Below are 20,586 nucleotides of genomic sequence, written 5' to 3' on the forward strand. Positions count from 1 at the left end.
CCAATCGGGACCACCCTTCTCATAGGCATTGGCAACCTGAGCCAAGCCCCCACTTTCCACCCCCACACTCACACTTCCTTGTGTGTCCTAATTACTACCACAATGATTGTTCAACATAAACATTCCTTGATTAAATTCCGAATCACAATGTTCATTAAGATAGCCCTTCAATCAGTATTGCAAAGCGGCACCAAGATAGTATTCTAGTAAAAATTCTACTCAAACTTATTCATTAAAATTCCAATGTTTTGGAGGTACAACACCCCCCCTCCAGCGAGAGTTTACTCCTCCCATTGTCGCCTAGCTGCCCATACAACTAGGTATGTCCACTGCATAGACAGCATGACATGGACACTCCCACCGTATAGAAAGCAAGACGTGGGTTCCCACCGCATAGAAATCAAGTCGTGGGTATCCACCGCATAGAAAACAAGTCGTGGATTTAAGAGCCTTTAACGAGCAACTCTGTCTCCTGTAATCAGTAGGGGGGTCACGACTAATTCAACATTGGAAATAGAATGAACATTTTGAGCTTAATTTTTCCTAGTAGACACTCTTTCCTATTGCAAACAGCATACCCATCAATCATTTCTTTCCTACTCTAGACTTTAATGTACAAATGAATTCAATGCAGAGGTTTCCGTTGGATTTCTCCAACATGTTTGGGGATATGTTCATTCCTAGCTAAACATGTGCAATGTTAATTTAAACGACTTGAATAAAATTGTGACCTACCTCTTCCATTTCTTGTCAATGGCCCGTGAGATGGCCGGTGCTTGTTCGTCCATGGGAGGTTTTCCCTTTTCCATTCACATTGCTCGTTCCCACCTCGCGGTCATGGGCACCACCAAAGCGAGTTCTCTTAACCGGGGCCATTTTACTCACTACTCTAAATAATAAACTTGAAAAAAAGAACTAAAGACCGAGAACATCATAACAACCGAATGGAAGATTAGAATCATTAAAGAATCCTCCTTATGCAAGAGATTAGATTTTTCCTTCGAGACCTAGCAATTTTATGGGTAGTTCTTTACTTGCCCTATGGGAACTGGCTCTAAAGTTAATCACTTGGCTTAGATGATTAAGAAATTCAGAATTTTACTAATTGATTTACAAGAGAGATGAAGTAAGCAAGCTCAATCACTTTCCTAGTGCGATTTGAAGATGCAGAATTACTGCAGCCATGTGTGATAGAAAATTCTCTTCTTATTGGCCTAATGACGGTTTAATTTTAGCCTTAATCATATTTTAATGTGAGAGAATATTGATTCTAATTTAATTATAATACTATTGAATGGTAAAAGAATGAATTTCATCAAATCTACATTCTTACTGGTTGACAATTTATTAACTATGTTGCCTAGAGAAAGAATCATTCCTAATCATGTATTAATCATTGATTTAAGAATGATGAATGGCTGCATAAATTAGCTAATTGAATGATGATTATGTAATGGAGTATAGCTATGTAAACTTAGAGAGCAGCTATTGGGAATTATAGCTAAAAGTAGGCATAGTAGACGAAGAATTTGGGAGAATAATGATGAGAATTAAGAACAGACGGAATTAAACCATAATTACCGTGATTAGGTACTGAGAATCCTCTGGTTTTTCTGATCCAATGAATCCTCAAGATGAGAATTTCGGCAGCACCTCCCTCCTTGCTTCTCCTTCAAAAACTGTGTACCAGCAGTACCTCCCCAAGGTGTGTAGGTGTGTGTGTGTGTGTGTGTGTGTGTGTGTGTGTGTGTGTGTACTGTGTATGTGTGTGTGTGAGCATGTGTGTGTGTGAGAGAGAACACCTTTAAATAGGCTCCTCAAGGCTGAAAATCGATTTGGGTTGCTATAAGCATCTGAGTGAGCACTCAGTGAATGCATTGGCCAGTCTAGTTGCCTACCCACCAAGTGTCTAGTTGGTCAGTTTAACTGGCTCTCACACCCACTCTCTAGCTTAGAAACTTCCCCTACAACTCCCACAAAGCAAGAGGGTGCCCCCTAGCTGCTAAAGCTGGCTCAGAGTGGCCTGGAACCTACTCTCACACAGCCTCGAGCTTCGGTGCCTTCTTAGACAATGTTTGGGAAATTTGGTTTTAGGATAAAACGGGATATAGGAGTCGGAATTTGATGCCGAAATTTGTTATATTAAGCTCTAACTAACGCGTAATGGTCCGAGTACCTGCCATATTTAGCAGCCCCCGGGGTCCGAAAATGCATTTTTTCAAATTCGGGATACGGGTGCAGTTTTTCGAGACGATCAAAACTGGATGGGTCAAGTGACCAAAAATTTACTATTTTTGGAGTTTTTTTACAAAAATTATTTTAATTCACATTTCGAAGCTTTAAAACATTCTAAACATCTTGGCACTCACAGAATTTGGAAAACTGCTAAAAATAGTAACTTTTTCCATTATGTTCATTTCATGGTACAATGGTGCTCTTTTTGGGTCGGGTCAGAGACCTTACAACCTCCCCAATGTGAAGAATTTGAGATTTCCTCATCTCAAGAATGTGTTTGCGTAATCTTTTATGAGTGTTGGCTCGTCCTCCCAAGTTGCATCTTCTTCAAGGTAATCCTTCCACTTTACTAGATGCTCCGTGATAGTTATGTTGCGTAACTTCCTTTCCCTTGTTTCATGTACATAGTCAAGTTGGAGATCGAGAACTCCTTGTGCTGGCATGACTATCTTATCTGAGTCCAAGAATTGATTAGGATTAGAATATAGGGTTTGAGTAAGCTGACGTGGAATACATCATGAACCTTCAAGTTTGCAGGTAACTTTAGCTTGTAGGCTTGTTCACTTACAACCTTAACCATCTCGAATGGTCCACAATACCTTGGCCTTAGCTTCTTATATCTGCCTAGTGATAAGTTACTTTTCTTTGGTCAGACTCACAGAAAAACCTTATCCCCTTCTTTGAAAGTTCTTTCCAAACTATTCTTATCTGCATAGTGCTTCTGTCTATCCTGAGCTGCCTAAATGTCTTGGCGAATAGCTCTAGTCTGAGCTTCCATATCTTCTAACATCTTTCTAGAGGCTTCTACCCTGATGGTTGGATCTGAGAAGTTCAGTGGTGCTAAACATTCCTGTCCATAAAGAGCTTTGAAGGGTGACATTCCAATGCTTCTGTGTTCGGAAGAATTATAAGCATACTCCACCAAAGGTAGATATTGTAACCACTTCTTTGGTTCTTGCGAACAATAGGCTCTGAGAATGTCCTCGATGACTTGATTAACCATTTCGGTTTGCCCATCTGTCTACGGATGGTATGCTATGTTGAAAGCTAATTGTGACCCAATAGATTGGAAAAGAGAAGTCCAAAATTTTGATGTAAACTTGGCATCTCTATCACTGACGATACGCTTGGGTAGACCATGTAACCTAAAAACTTCCTTGATGAATACCTGGCGAATATCTAAAGCAGTAAAGGTTGTCTTTACAGGTATTAGATGAGCCACTTTTGTGAGCATATCAACAACCACGATAACAGAATCATAACCTCCTGTAGAAGGTAATCTTGTAACAAAATCCATACTGATGCATTTCCATTTCATCTGGGGTATGTCAAGAGGTTGAAGTTGCCCTAGTAACTTGATTCTTTTGGCCTTTATCCACTGACAAGAAAGACATTGCCTCACATAATGAAGTATGTCTCCTTTCATTCCAGACTAGCAATAACTCCTCCGGACAGCATGAAGAGTCTTAGCATAGCGTGGATGTCCACATGTAGGGTTATCATGTGCTTCATATAGAATAGACTTCTTTAAAGCTAGATCTCTAGGTACACAGAGTCTATGTCTGTAGTAAAGACATCCTCCCATAAGAGAGTAATCTTTAGCTTCACGCATCTTATTCTATTGAACTAATGATACTATACGTTGGTACTCTGGATCTACCAAGGATGCTTCTTTGATTCTATCCCAGATAGGGTTATTTAGAATAGAGATAGCTCCAAGAAAGGATTTTTGGCTAAGACCATCTACAACTGCATTTTCCTTCCCTGGTCTATACTTTATGTCAATGTCGTATTCTTGTAAAATCTCTATCCATCGCCGTTGTCGCATATTGAGAGTAGGTTGAGTAAAAATCCATTTTAAGCTCTTGTGGTCTATAACCAGCTGAAACTTGCGTCCGAGAAGATAATGTCTCCATAACTTCAGCGTATGTATAACCGCTAAAAGTTCCAAATCATGAGTAGGATAATTCTTCTCGTGATCCCTCAGCTTTCGCGAAGTATACGCCACTGGTCTTCCTTGTTGAGTAAGAACTCCGCATAAAGCAAATTTGCTAGCATCGATCGCTACTTCAAATTCTTTACTAAATTCTGGAAGCTGAGACCAAGAATTATTTTAGCTTAGCAAAGCTAGACTCGTGCTTGGTCTTCCACTAGATCCTCATTCCTTTCTTCAGGAGTTCCGTCAAAGGTGTAGCAATACGTGCATAATCCTTGACAAAAATCCTGTACCATCCCGTTATTCCAAGAAATCCTCCTACTTCGCTGACGGTGGGTGGTTAAGGTTAGTCAACGATATCCTTGACTTTGTCTGGGTCCACTGAAATCCCTTCGGCCGATATGACAAATCCAAGATAATTGACCTTTGGTGAGCAAAAGGGACACTTGCTCTCTTTAGCGTTGTCAAGAGGTTGGCAGTCTTTCCAAGAAGGCACCGGGCCTCTTGCTATGAGAGTTTGTGAGGAATCTCAAGGGTTCTGAGAAGGAGCTAAGATGTAGATAACATAGCTTCTAGAGCTAAAGAAGAAATGTAGCCAAAGAAGCCGCTCACTTTCCCTTATAAACACACACGTGATGGAGAGAACTCATGAAAGATAGTCAGAACAAAACAAAAATGAAAACATCGAGATTACGATCATATCGTACTATGGGTAGGATAAAAGGGTTAATGGATGAGTTAATGATATTTAATCTTTGTTGTCCAAATAAGCTACGGATTGCTCTTGGGAACTGTAGCTTTGTGCTTACTATAATGTATATGTTTTGTCTAGCGACTGGGATTAATTGTGAGTACAAATCCTCTTGATTCATAATAAAATAACCACATTCACATCAAAAGAGAAGTCATAGTCAATAATAGGTAGTATGATGGTATCTGGTGAGAGAAGTACTTTGTTGAGCCTTTCAGGACCAAATAGAAGCACTATGCGTTGCTGAAAGTGAATCTTCCGGCTAATCCAAATGTTGACCCTAATAGATTGCACTGAATGGAATTGAAAGAAATTACCTCTATGTGGAATATGGTTATTCATAAATGATATACTTAGTCTGTTCAAAGATAAAGGTGTGAAAGAAGTGAAAGGAGAAGAAGAAGAGAGTTTCTCTCCCAAGCCCTATTGTTGCCCTTAGGCAATAAGGATATTGCGGGGAGAGAAGTACCTATAGCAAGGAGATTCTAGAGTTTGTGGAAGAGAATGAGAACCTTAAGAGAGAGAGATGCTTGTGGAAGATGAAGATATGGTTACTAACCTTGTGGACATAATTGTTTCCCGCAAGAAGGTTGTACCCATTACATTGACAAGGTTGCTGCTTGAATACCTTCCAATGAAACAATTAGGACACAACAAGAGAGATCAAAGGAGTAGTAAAGACAGAATTAGGGATAGATCTAAGTGTGGTGGTGGTATTAAAGATAGATAATGAGGGATAGAGATAGAGTTAGAGAAAAGTATTGGACTAGATATGCAAATGAAAGCTAGGAAAACTAGCAACATATATCTTACATGAGAGCAATCACCACCACCTTAATGGAGAGAGAAGATGAGGCAAGACTTCAGCCTTTCTTCAAGAGAAAGTGTGACACTATGATGAGTCTGTCACAATGGAATTGAGATATTCTCACTCACTCATAACTTGCCTCAATGAAGAGAAGGTTGCCCTTTTTATAGGTGAGGGAGCCATGTTTTACATAATTACTTGATTAGGCTAAAGAGTTAGCCCAAATCAAATGTTCTTTGGATATTTTTTAAACTGGGAAATATTAGGACTCAAAATATCATGAAATTCAGCATTTTTGGTCGTTGAAGCTCCATGTGGGTGCATGATGTATGTGGGCCCCACCTAGGCATCTTCTGTGTGGCTCCAGCAGGGGGTCCCAACTTGTGTGTCTTGTCCTTCAAGGCATCTTTGAGGTGTCACATTCACATGCTTATGTCTTTTACCCTCCAAACATCTTATTTTATGGAAAAAGACCAAGATTACCTCTTTTCACTTGATTCACCTGTTTACCATCTCTTCTTGCAGTGTAGTTGTGAGAGGATTTTTCACTCTTTTCCTTGTAGCTTTTGACCTGTAACTCGGATTCACATGCTTGAAAAGGCAAAATTAGCCTACTAAAAGAGCTTTACTTGGTTTTGGAATTTTCTCCACGTCCTTAGGTCGGGATGTTCAAATTGGGATGGTCCAAGAATCTTTGGATCTTCCTTTTCATAAAGTCTTCTAGTAGGCCCTTCCCTCTTGTATGTATCCAAAAAGGTATGCATTATTGAAGGGTTATATTATTAAATAAATGTGAAAAGAAGAAAATAATTTATATATGGTAGGGTATAGCTAAGATATTAGAATAAATATACAAATGCTTTTCCCCTAGACAAAAAGAGGCACAATCATTGATACTTCTCTTGTTGTACTTTCTAATAGTAATGTACATTTATATTACTTCAAAGGTAATACTAAGGTATGGTAGAAAACTTCTATTTATGAATGTGAGTTATTAGATGAAGTATACTTATGCGTCAAAAGTCACAAGATAAATCGTTTAATGCCCGTTCCCACTATATACGTGCCACAACACGACATCCAACCTGTCTAAACCTGCACATTCTCCTGTATGTGCCACATTGTCTCTTTGTAAGAACAGACCTCTTGTACATCTTCCTTGCTTTCTTCTTCACTAGATGATTCCAGAGCTTCATGTTCACTTTGATCTTCACCTGTGTTTTTCTCTTCTTCCTCATCAACATCTTCTAGATCATTGTCTCCTCTTCTCTTAAACATTTTGATCCTTTTTCCCGCAATGGGAATCTTTAGTTCTATACCATCTAGTTCAGACAAGCTGTAAGGAGCATTTTCATGCACATGCTTTACAACATACAGTCCAAACCATCTTTTTGAGAACTTACGCATGACTGTGTGCTGGTTATCAAGGCTACTATCATACACTAAAACCCAGTCACCTTTGTCAATTTCTTTGCTCCTGATTCGATGTCTCTTATCAAAGTAGTCCTTGTTTTTCAACCTTGCATTTTTGAGTCGTTCTTTTGTAGCTTCAATGTCTCCAAGTCTTCTCTCTAGTTGCCTTATACTCAATGCAAGGAGATCTTCCCTGCTAAGCCCCTCTTGCCAAGGTAGTACATTCCATGTGGGAATTGTATCTTCAATCGGCATCACTGGATTTTGACCATACATTAGCTCCGCAGGCTATGTGTTGCACGATCAGCCCATAAAGCATATGGTAACAATTTTGGCCACTCACCAACTCTTCCTTCGTAAGCCTTAGCCAAAGCTTTGATGATAGGAGGATGCCCTCTTTCACTCTTTCCATTGCCTTCAGCGTTGTAAGCTGTGGTAAGAGAAAGCTTGATTCCTAATCTAGTAAAGAACTCCCTTGCTTCCTCAGCATCTAGCTCACCTCTATCTGCAGTGATCTTTCCCACACAGCCATAACGGCAAATCACCTCATCAAGAAGGAATTTGCACACAGATTCTGTGGTTTTATCTCTTAATGCTCTTTCTTCAACCTGGTTAGTTAGGTCCTCTCGTGCAAGAACCAAGTATCTCATCTGCCAGAGTCCTAAAGGCATTGTGACTAGATCCACAACCCATTTATAGTGCATGGCTAGTGGATATGTAGGGTGCAATCCATCACGATGTCGGACATTTGAATACATTTGACAAGTCACACATGACTCTACAAATTGAGATACATCTTTATACATACCCCTCCACCAGTATTTTTCTTTCAACTTGGAGAAGGTTGCCCACACACCCCTGTGTCCAGCCCATAGACTCTCATGAAAATCTTGCATGAGCTTTACTTGAGTCTCTTTTTTACATATAACCCGTTGTGGTGTAGCACCCTTTTGTTTAGGATGCTTCCACAAGTAACCATCCCTCAAAAAGTACCCATATGCTTTCCTGCGTATCCTCTTGAATTCTTATTCAGACCAATCATCTTGTTTTGTTAGAGTACTCAAGTAGCTTCCAATAAGAATCCAATCACCTTCATAAAGCTCTTTCAAGAATGATTCAAGTAGATTAGTCATGCAAACATTGTTACTTTTGACATGAGAGATAGAATAGAACTTTGTGCCTACATCATCTCCCTCGTCAATCATTTGTAACTCATCTTCATACCTTGCCCTTGATAGCATATCTGCCACTGTATTGTCTTTACCTGTAATGTGCTTAAACTCGGGATTTAAGGACTTAATGTAGGCAATCCACCGCAACATAGCAATGCCTTGCGTTGAGCATCTTGTAATCATCCCAAGAAGTGGTAGACAATCTGTTTCTACAACCACACATGCACCAATTAGGTACTCTTTCCCACTTTTCAAGGCTATAACCATACCCCATAACTCTCTCTTTATCTGTGGATAGTTTCTTTGGCGAGCACTTAGTACCTTTGCTCCAAATCTTACCACATACCTGTGTCCTTCTTTGTCATCTTGCCCTATTGCCCATCCAATCCCTGTAGGACTGGTGTCTACTGTCACAATTACTGGCCTTTGACACTCATAGTCTACCTTTCTCAAAGTTGTTGCTGACTGGAGCAACTCCTTTAGCTTTTTCATGGATTTTACATGTGCTTCTGTCCATTTAAACTTCTGATTCTTTCTAAGCAGCTGATAAAGAGGATCAGCTACATGTGAATAATGTGGAATCCAAATAACATAGAAGACACATGCTCCCAGAAACCTTCTAACCTCAGTGATGCTAGTGCATGTTTCTTTCATTCTTTGGATGGCATCTACCTTTGTTGGACAAGGTTTCCTACCATATGGCCCGCACATGTGCCCCACAATGAGCACTTCATTGACACCAAACATAGACTTTTTCCCTGACAATGTAAGATTCACTTCTTCCAACTTAGACAAAATTTTATCACAATCATTTATGTGATTTACCACAAACCTGCGACATCCCTTGAGATCTAAAGCTTCATCTTTGTCACTTTCTTCACATCCTTTGATAGGCAAATCATAAATGAAAGACATTGTGATTTGAGGAATAAAGTCACGTAAGACCTTATTCATCCCATTCATCATATGTGCAACCGAGTTGGTTGCTCCCTGTGGCAAGGTACACATCCTTACCAAACCCAAAGGTGTCCTCATGGTTGTCAAGTCTCTGCTTTCTATTGCAAGCTGAAATTGATCATAACCTGAGTAGAGATCCCCCATTGAGTAGATTGCCCTCCCTGCAAACGCCTCTGCAAACTCATCCACAATTGGACCTGTACCTACATTTCTAATCGTCACCTTGTTTACCGGTTGCATATCTTGGATGAAGCGTAGAGAACCATTCTTCTTTGGAACTATGAACCACCTGTTTGAGTATGGAGCACAAGAAGGCTCCAAGATTCCTATTTTGATTTTCTCATTCAGTAGCTCTACTAACTTTGGCAAATGAACCTTTGGAACTGGAATAGGCCGCAGATTCCAAGGCACATGAGGTATTGTGAAAATTACCATAGGAGCTACAATAGAAGGATCAACACATCCTATCTCATGTGGCTCAAATGCAAAAGCCTTACCATGCTTTGAAAGAATTTCTTTGAAGCACTTTGGCTCCTCTTGTGTTAGAAACTCCTCGCGACCAATCTGCAACTCTTGGAAAGACTCCTTTGTGAAGGTATGCCCAATATTCTTAGGATTCCTCAAACTTGGTTGTAAGGAAGCCAGCTCAATTTTTTCCCTATTGTTGGGTGGTAAGGGTGAAGCTACTGGTTTCACCTTCTTTGCTACACTCTTGTACTTAGTTTCAACATGGACTTTTGGGCCAACTGTTTGGTTTTCTTTAAAGGCTTCTATTACTTGATACATTTCCATAGAGCAAACTTCCACAACTTCATTTTCAAGATGCAAACTAGACCCCATTATAGCATCAAGCTCACCCATAGTATCTACAAAAGAAACTTGTTCACACAAACCCAAAACATTTTCAATAGGCTCTAGCAACCCACTTTCTTTCATGCCCATTTGTAAATTATGTACATATTGCCTCTCACATCTCTTCAAATCTTCAAGTTTTGTAAAACATACTGATCCATTTCTTGTTACCAAGGAGCCTATTGAGAAAGTTTCACCTATTTTTGGATCAGGCGAGACCCTTTTTCTTTCTGTACCACTACAATCCGGCTTTACAACGGTACTTGGCCAAAACCCATCATTTCCCTATGGTCATGAAACTCTTTGCTCACCTTTGGTAGAGGATGTTCTCTGAGGTTGTCACGATTTCTTTCATGGTTCACACAAACTGTGAGAAATTGGACAGCACGTTTACCATGTTTGCTATGTATCCTAGCATATGTAGAACCATCGTCCATTACCTTTGTTTCCATTCGAACTCCCCCAATGTAGGTCTGTCCAAGGATGAGATGATATGAAGATGTATCCTGTACAAAGAAGTTTTGGTCAATCTTGACATCACCTATTGTCACCTTCACACCTGGACATGCTACATACAATTCACCGGATGAATTGTTTGTCACTTTTACCATCCAACCATGATCTCTGTCCATTGGCCATTTGCAAATGTTGTAGAGATTCTTTGACATTATGTTTATTTCTGAACCATGGTCAATCAAGGCAACAAATGGTTCTTCAAGATCACCTACCTTGACCAAAGTTTCTGTAGTAGCCCTTTCCCAGTGACTTCGTGAATAGTAGCTCCTAGGAATATCTTCAACTTCTTCATCATCATTTGAGAAATGCACTTTCTTCACTCTCCCACTAGATTGGTAGCATCCTACCATAGCTCCATCATCCTCCTTATTTTGCAGCTGCATCCCTTGTGTCTTTGAGGTTTCCCCTTCAACCTGTGGACAAGAAACTTCAGCAAGGGTTTGCCTCTTCCTCTTGATGATGTCAATGATCTCCTCATGGAATTCATGCTTTGCAATGCCAAGAAGTTCTCCCAGAGTAAACTCAATTTTGCTATTTAAGATCCTCTCCTCCAAGACTTTCTTTAAATCTGTAGCAACCTCAATATCATATTGTAGTTTATAAGTTGGGCCTTTTGTCTTACCTTTTGCTGGCTCTTTCTTCTTTCCTATTGTAGAATCCTCCATGAGTACTTCAGGTGGAGATACTCCTTGTTTTGAGGGTGTTTGAGAAGGCATTGAGTCGCTTCTTCCCCCACTTCTAGAAGCTCTTTTTGAAGGTCCTTCATCAGCATTCCCACGTCTGCGCTTCTCTTCTACAATAGCCTCATTTTGTTGGCATTTTGTAATGTAGGCATGCACTGACAATGACTCCACTGGATCATTCCATCCGGTTTCTAGACGTATGCAATCACCTGCTTCATGTAGAATCTCTTTTGTAAGCTTTCCCTTTTTAGCTAATTGCATGACATTTGGCCAAATTTCACCATGATGGTCATTCACCTCTTCATCACTAAGATGCTTAATTTTTACTCCATAAGTACCTGCCTCAACTGAAGAGGTGGCATGGTTAGTTGCCATATCTTCAACTAAGGTTTGCATCCCCCCCTTCCCAAAGTTAGTTCTCAAGGGTAGACCTGTCTCTCTTAATTGGATTTTACCATCCTTAAAAAAGACAACATCTTTTGATAAAGCATCACTAAAATCATCACAATCCCTTCTTACATGGTCTGTACTATCACACCAAATACATCTATTAACAAACCCTTCTTTGGGTTGTTGCCTTTGCCTAGGAAGTGGACCTGATGATTGGCCTTTTTCTTCAAGCTTTGCAAGATTCACCTTCAAGTCACGCATTCCCTTCACAAGCTCATCTAGCATGGACTCATCAAACTTAGGAGCGATAAAAGTAGGCTTTACCATTTTGTTAGAAGTTGAGGTTGAAGGACTTGTAGTGTTTACTACCATCTTGTCCCATCTTCTTTGTCATTTGTCAAGCAACGAGACAGCACCTTCAAATTCATTCCAGTCGGTCTTTAGTCCTTGCTCAGAATCTTTATCTTCAAGAAGAAGATCCAAATTTTCTTGAAACTCTTTACCTGCGGATTGTAAGAAAAGATCTGTCTTCTCTGCATCTAGTGTGGCCCTTTCTGTCCTGGTGAGTTGTGCATAGCGCCACTCAAATTCCCTAAGTAGCTCTGTTATTGATAGTCCTTGCTTTGGCTTGAATACCCATTCTAAGAACGTCCTTTTTGTCACTCTCTCCGAGTCCTCCATGAAATATTCCTCCTTTAAAGCTACTTTCAGTTCTTCCCAATTTCTCCCATGCCCATCTTTAATTCCCCTAACATGCTCCCTAATTTTTGGAGCAACAACTAGCTCAAAGCTTTGAATCATCTCACCTTCTAACACGCGATGCAGCTCCATCTCCTTCAAATACTCGCGTAAGTACTTGGTTACATCTTTGCCATTGAACTGATCCATTCTGTTGATGACCGCTTGTATGGCCTTTGTTGCTAAAATCTCCCTTCTTTCAGTAGCATGTTGTTGTTGCATGAACATTCCAAATGCTTGAAACATTTGTATTGTTGCTGGGTCAAAATGCATACCCTGTGGCTCAACATGATCACCCATGGTTACCCACAAAATCTCACCCTAGTTGATTTGCGTCGGGTTCACCAAAAATATGTCAAGAAGTTGGCGGTCTTGCCAGGAAGGCACCGGGCCTCTTGCTGTGGGAGTTTGTGAGGAAGCTCAAGGGTTATGAGAAGGAGCTAAGATGTAGATAACATAGCTTCTAGAGCTAAAGAAGAAATGTAACCCAAGAAGCTGCCCACTTTCCCTTATAAACACACACGTGATGGAGAGAACTCATGAAAGATAGTCAGAACAAAACAAAAATGAAAACATCGAGATTACGATCATATCGTACCATGGGTAGGATAAAAGGGTTAATGGATGAGTTAATGATATTTAATCTTTGTTGTCCAAATAAGCTACGGAATGCTCTTTGGAACTGTATCTTTGTGCTTACTATAATGTATATGTTTTGTCAAGATATTGGGATTAGTTGTGAGTACAAATCCTCTTGATTCATAATAAAATAACCACATTCACATCAAAAGAGAAGTCATAGTCAATAATAGGTAGTATGATGGGATCTGGTGAGAGAAGTACTTCGTTGATCCTTTCAGGACCAAATAGAAACACTATGCGTTGCTGAAAGTGAATCTTCCGGCTAATCCAAATGTTGACCCTAATAGATTGCACTGAATGGAATTGAAAGAAATTACCTCTATGTGGATTATGGTTATTCATAAATGATATACTTAGTATGTTCAAAGATAAAGGTGTGAAAGAAGTGAAAGGAGAAGAAGAAGAGAGTTTCTCTCCCAAGCCCTATTGTTGCCCTTAGGCAATAAGGATACTGCGAGGAAAGAAGTACCTATAGCAAGGAGATTCTAGAGTTTGTGGAAGAGAATGAGAACCTTAAGAGAGAGAGATGCTTGTGGAAGATGAAGATATGGTTACTAACCTTGTGGACATAATTGTTTCCCGCAAGAAGGTTGTACCCATTACATTGACAAGGTTGCTGCTTGAATACCTTCCAATGAAACAATTAGGACACAACAAGAGAGATCAAAGGAGTAGTAAAGACAGAACTAGGGATAGATCTAAGTGTGGTGGTGGTATTAAAGATAGATAATGAGGGATAGAGATAGAGTTAGAGACAAGTATTGGACTAGATATGCAAATGAAAGGAAAACTAGCAACATATATCTTACATGCGAGCAATCGCCACCACCTTAATGGAGAGAGAAGATGAGGCAAGACTTCAGCCTTTCTTCAAGAGAAAGTGTGAAACTATGATTTGTGTGTCACAATGGAATTGATCTATTATCATTTACTCATAACTTGCCTCAATGAAGAGAAGGTTGACCTTTTTATAGGTGAGGGAGCCATGTTTTATATAATCACTTGATTAGGCTAAAGAGTTAGCCCAAATCAAATGTTCTTTGGATATTTTTTAAAATGGGAAATATTAGGACTCAAAATATCATGAAATTCAGCATTTTTGGTCGTTGAAGCTCCATGTGGGTGCATGATGTATGTGGGCCCCACCTAGGCATCTTCTGTGTGGCTCCAGCAAGGGGTCCCAACTTGTGTGTTTTGTCCTTCAAGGAATCTTTGAGGTGTCACATTCACATGATTATGTCTTTTACCCTCCAAAAATCTTTTTTTATGGAAAAAGACCAAGATTACCTCTTTTCACTTGATTCACCTGTTTACCATCTCTTCTTGCAGTGTAGTTGTGAGAGGATTTTTCACTCTTTTCCTTGTAGCTTTTGACCTGTAACTCGGATTGACATGCTTCAAAAGGAAAAATTGGCCTACTAAAAGAGCTTGACTTGGTTTTGGTCTTTTCTCCACACCCTTAGGTCGGTATTTTCAAATTGGGATGGTCCAAGAAGCTTTGGATCTTCTTTTTCATAAAGTCTTCTAGTAGGCCCTTCCCTCTTGTATGTATCCAAGAAGGTGTGCATTATTGAAGGGTTATATTATTAAATAAATGTGAAAAGAAGAAAATAATTTATATATGGTAGGGTATAGCTGATATATTAGAATATACAAATGCTTTTCCCCCAGACAAAAAGAGGCACAATCGTTGATACTTCTCTTGCAGTACTTTCTAATAGTAATGTACTTTTATATTACTTCAAAGGTAATACTAAGGTATGGTAGAAAGATTGTATTTATGCATATGAGTTATTATATGAAGTATACTTATGCATCAAAAGTCACAAGATAAATCGTTTAATGCCCGTTCCCACTATATACATGCCACAACACGACAGCGTAAAGTTGGTGTTCCCGAAGAAGATCAAGTACTTTGCGAACATGTTCTTTGTGATCTTCCTTGTTCTTAGAATAGATTGAAATGTCATCAAAGAAAACCAAGACAAAATCATCCAGTTAAGGTCTGAAAATATCCTGCATAAGTCGATTGAAGCTTGCAGCAGAATTTGTTAGACCAAAAGACATTATTGTGAATTCGTAGTTTCCATACCTGGTGTTGAAAGCCGTCTTTGGAATATCTGATTCTTTGATCCTGATTTGGTAATATCCTGACCTTAGATCAATCTTTGTAAACATTTTGGCGCTGTGGAGCTTGTCTAAGAATTCGTCAATCCTTGGAATTGGATACTTGTTCTTAACAATTACTTGGTTCAGTCCACGGTAATCTATGCATAGCCTTAAGGTTCCATCCTTCTTCTTCTGAAAAAGAACTGAAGCACCCCAAGGAGAAGTACTAGGTCGAATGAATCCTTGCTCAATGATTTGCCTAAGTTGTTCCTTGAGTTCGATGGCCTCTAAAAGTGACATTTTATAAGGTCTTTTTGAGATAAGTTCACATCCAGGGATAGTCTCAATCTCATGATGTACCTCTCTATGTGGCAGAAGATTCGTAAGGTCTTCAAGGAATACATCATCATACTCCCTCAACCAGTTTGGTCGAAGTGAGGTATCTGATTGGTCCACCCTATTGAGCTTTACCACATAAATTTGTTGTCTCTTTCTTAGTCCCTTCAAAAGTCTGATGGCCTTAACTAGAGTAGCCCTAGTTCTCCCATTTTCCCCCTGGATTAAGGCTTCATTACCCAAGTTATCTGTAAAGGTAAAGTTCGCTTGTGCACAATGGATGTGGGCCTTGTTTTGCTTTAACCAGTCCATCCCTAGTATCCCATCAAAGAATCCTAAGGGTAGGGTTCGAAATTGGGCAGAAGTTGGATGTCCCCCTAAATCAAAGTTGATTTTTCCTGCAAAGTGTTGAGATACTAATTCCTTGCCGTTTGCTAACTCTACAACTAGCTTGCTTGGGATACTTATCTAGCTTTAGCTTCCTCATGCATCTGGGTGAATGAAATGAAAGAGTACTACCACAATCTATAAGGAAGTTAACTTGCTCACCTCTGAGAGATCCTGGCGTATGAATGACTGTGTATTGCTCGCAACCATTGGGGTTGTCAATTGCAGCATGCAAGGTTTCTCTCTCCACTGCTTCGTCACCCACAGTTGGTTGTACCACTGCGGCATTCACTCTGGCGGTAGCTCCACGCCCTCGCCCTCTTGTCATCCTTCCACGTTCTCCTCTTCAATTAGCTTGGCCACGCCCATGGGTATTCATAGGTATGGCATTGGCATTGGTTGCCTGGGTGTTCCTGGGGAACTTGGATCTATAATGTCCATATTCGCCGCAACCATATGTTAACCCTCACGGCACACGGACACCCTATGATCTATAAACGTTGTATTATTTAGAGTCAGGTACCGGGCTTGTCGGACCAATAGGAAAAGGTAGAGTGATCGCCGATGAGAGGCGCACTCTAACTTGGACATTCAAGGGATTAGTTGGCTAAGCATGGGCGCCCAAGTGTGAATGGGGTGAGCTCCTATAAAAGCCAACTAAACCTAATTTTTACTCATTCTCTCATATGTGCAATAGAAGAGTGCTCTTGCTCCATTTCCATCTTCCTCTTCTTCACCTCCTCGTGTGTGTGTGTGTGTGTGAGAGAGAGAGAGAGGGAGAGTGTGTGTGCGATCAAGCATTACGAAGGCACGACGGCGGCGAAGCGGTTGAGCGTGGCACGACTGCAGCTTCTTCTTCATCGCGGCGAGGAATCCACCACGAAGGCGAGCGTAGAGCGGTGAGTGACACACCCTTTGCTCTCTTGAGCTTGCTAGTTTAGGCTTGTTGTGTGCTTGGAGCCGTTTGTGGCTCGCACACGGTGTATTGGCAAGTCCCTTGCTTCGACAGTGCGGCAAGGAGCGCACATTTTTGGCGCCGCTGCCGGGGATATGCCATACACTAAGCTCGGTTAGCACTTTACGCTTTTTTGTGGTGCAATCTCTATCATAGGAAAGGCAGGGAATGAGGGTGTGAAGCTGTGTGGAGATTTCTGTTTTTTGCATTTTCTACGTTTTCTGGTTTGCACTGCACAGTTAGCATTTCTTGCGTTTTTGCATTTTCTGCATTTTCTGTCAAGTTTCAATTTCTGCAATTTTCTACGTTTTCTGTGTTAAATTTTCTGTCAAGTTCCAATTTTCTGCATTTTCTGCATTTTCTGTGCTTTTTCAATTTTTTGCATTTCTTGCGTTTTTCAATTTCTGCAATTTCTGTGCATTTTCAATTTTCTGCATTTCTTGCATTTCAATTTCTGCAATTTCTGTGCGTTTTCAAATTTTTTGCATTTTTGCATTTCTGCATTTCAATTTCTGCAATTTTTGTGCGTTTTCTGCATTTCTGCATTTTATTAAAAAAAAAAAATCGGAAAAAAAAATCGGAAAATAAAAACGCGAGTGAGCGGGCGGTTAAATTATTCGAAAATAAAAAAACGTGATTCTTAAAACGGACGGGTTGGGTTGGTTTGTATAAAAGATAGATCGGAATCGGGATCATTTCCCCAAGGGTTAAATTATTCGAAAATAAAAAAACGTGACTCTTAAAACGGACGGGTTGGGTTGGTTTGTATAAAAGATAGATCGGGATCGGGATCATTTTCCCAAGCCCAAGCCCAGGCCCAGGCCTCAGGCCCCAGTCTTATGATATATACTAGACTCACTCTTATATATATACCTTACTCCCTCAAGAGGGAATGAGAGCATGTGGGACAAGTCCTCCACTCTCTTCCTTTCTCTTCCCACTTGCACCCTTAGACTTTCTAGTTTGGGCCTAGTTCCCTACTGGAAATTGACAGTTTTAGGGATTCCGAGGGCATAGAGTGACCAAACGGAGGGCTGTAAAGCACAGCACGACCCTCTGACCGATACGCTCGTTTCGAGCTATCACACGGCCCATTCCACGACACGCTCTAAAAAATCTAGCAAAAAAACAAACAAAAAACACGCTAAAAACTAGTCACAAGGCCTCCTAGAGCAGCTTTTTGACACCTTAGGGTATCAAAAGCACATGCACTTACGCTCTGGGCGGGTGCTAGAACACGAGCATATTGAGGGTGCCTCTGTTCATACGGACACCCATTACCCATCCACGATAAGCTCTAGACTCTCAGCGGGGACACAAGGTAGCACCACCCAAGACCCTAAAAGAGCCGCTAGTGATTCCTCCTCCGACTCAGAAATCATGGAAGCATACCCTACCCAAAACACTGAGAGAGAAGGCCATGCACCTCCCGAAGCTCCACAACCTAGTACTAGTATGTTTAGCCGTTTCATGGAAACATTAGGTAGAACTACTCGCTCGGAACCTGATGCAAATGAAGCACACGAAGGGGGTGGGGAAGTGGACTCTCCTTTCACATCGCACGTGGACCCCACACCCCCAAAGAGTGTCCATGTGGATATCCTACCAACTTCTTACCAAGAAGGCCTTGTTGAGCTGCCTCCTTCAGAAGTTCCCTCTAGAGTACCGTTGGTGACAAGTAAAACCACGGGGAGCAACATTGCTTCTACCTCACAAGAAACCGTTAACACGTCGACTCTAGAAGGATTGTTCATTAATGATCATTGGACATACGACCTCCACACTGAGGTGTTGACGGATCTACACTCTGGCCACGCCTACCATGTAGGATGGATAGAGATTGTACAATCCACCTCTAGTGCCACGAGCATAGAAGATCAACAGAAAATGATCTGTAATGTTATCCATGGCATTATTCAATCAGAAAGGCAAAACCGAGGGGTAAATATACTCTCAATTGGCCCCATGAGGTTTCTGGATACGAGCAAGGCTCAACAGCCTACTCTATCACAAATGGAGACTCCTCTAATGAGCCCCATGGACCCATCTTACGTCATTTCACCTGGGGTCTCTATGCAATCTGAGCCTCCGAGCGAAAACTTTAGCTTCCCTAACTTGGCTCAACCCTCTATCAAGGAAAACACAATGCTCACTCCAGGGATAAGCCTGACAGAGAATGTACCGATGACATCTACGGTTAGCGCAGTGCCACTACCTACTGTCGTAGTACCTAATATGGGGCCTCGACCATATGTGCCTCTAGCCCCTTATGTACACATGGCCCCCACACCTCCAATAGTACCACTTGTTTATGCTCCTCGAGTGCCGCTCCCTAGCCCTTATCCGAGTGGACCTATGCTCGGTTATGTTCCATATCCTGCATCATCCACACATATGCCAAGACCGGCACCCGTCCCTCTCCCACATATGATTCCAAGAGTACCTCCACCGGCCCTGCCTCCTCACATAGGTGACTTGGCAGCGTTTGCTCAAACCATAGGTCGATCTATCGCGGAAAATATGCATCACGCATCTGATAGAGAGCCTAGAAGTAAGGCAATACAAATTGCCAAACTCACGCAAAAATTCAATGGGGATGAAGATTCTAGAAAACACATTGAAGTGTTTGAACAAGTATGTGATTCCTTAGGGGAACGCAACGAACTATATAAGTGCAATGCCTTAAGCTTGACATTAAGTGGGAAGGCTGGAGATTGGTATAGGACCCTAAGGGTGGACGAGAAAACAATCTACCCTACCCTTCTAAGGTTGTTTCTAAAGGAGTACATACGAGAAGGTGTGCTTTGGGGTGTAGCATCTCAGCTACAGAAGGCCGAACGTAAGGAAGGAGAGTCAGTAAGGGACTTCATTAGTCGTCTAAAGCACTTAAACTCTCGCTGCCCTGTAAATGAGCGCTTCAACAATAACCAACTGCTTGATCGATTCATTCGAGGGTTGAGAAATGAAGAAATCTATAATGGACTAGTGATTAGATGTATCACAACCTGGGAAGATGTCACTGCCAATGCAATCCAATTAGAGGACAACTTGATGATAGCAGGCATGAGGGTGTCTACTGACACGAGATCCACTAGCTCACAAGCCATAGAGTATGAACCCATGACTGCAAAGCCCATTGCCAATGAGCCAAAGGTATTTGAGACATTCTTGACAGACCTCACCAAGGCAATCCAAGAGTCTCTTAAGGATAATCGACCCCCTCAAAATAGTCACATGTATCCAAGAAGGGAGCAACAATGGTGTTCCATTTGCTTAGGTCCACATAGCACTAGTGAGTGCCCTAAGTTTAGAGTAAAATTTAATGGAACTTGCAATGCATGTGGTAGGTATGGTCACCAAGCTAAGGATTGTTTAATGATCAAACGTATGATGGCAAATAGACCACCTGTAGGCTGTACGGATGCACCTCGAGCTCCTGTATTGATGCCTGCTCCACCTGTTGAGCAACTACCGCAACACATGGTCCCTAGATCTCAAAATGTTGTACAAGCTACACCACTACCACCTCCTGTGCTAGGACCGCAGCCCCCGCATCCAAGAGTCGCCCCTATGAACCAAGTGGGTTGCGAGCCATCTAATGCTTATGCAGATGGTTGTGAGGAGGAAATAGACACTAGTATTGCCTACGGACTTGATACATTGGAAGAGTGTCTTATATACTACATGGAAGATTGTTGGGGGAAAG

Source organism: Adiantum capillus-veneris, chromosome 15, assembly GCF_014529385.1.
Source record: "Adiantum capillus-veneris isolate H3 chromosome 15, ASM1452938v2, whole genome shotgun sequence".
Classification (NCBI taxonomy): domain Eukaryota; kingdom Viridiplantae; phylum Streptophyta; class Polypodiopsida; order Polypodiales; family Pteridaceae; genus Adiantum; species Adiantum capillus-veneris.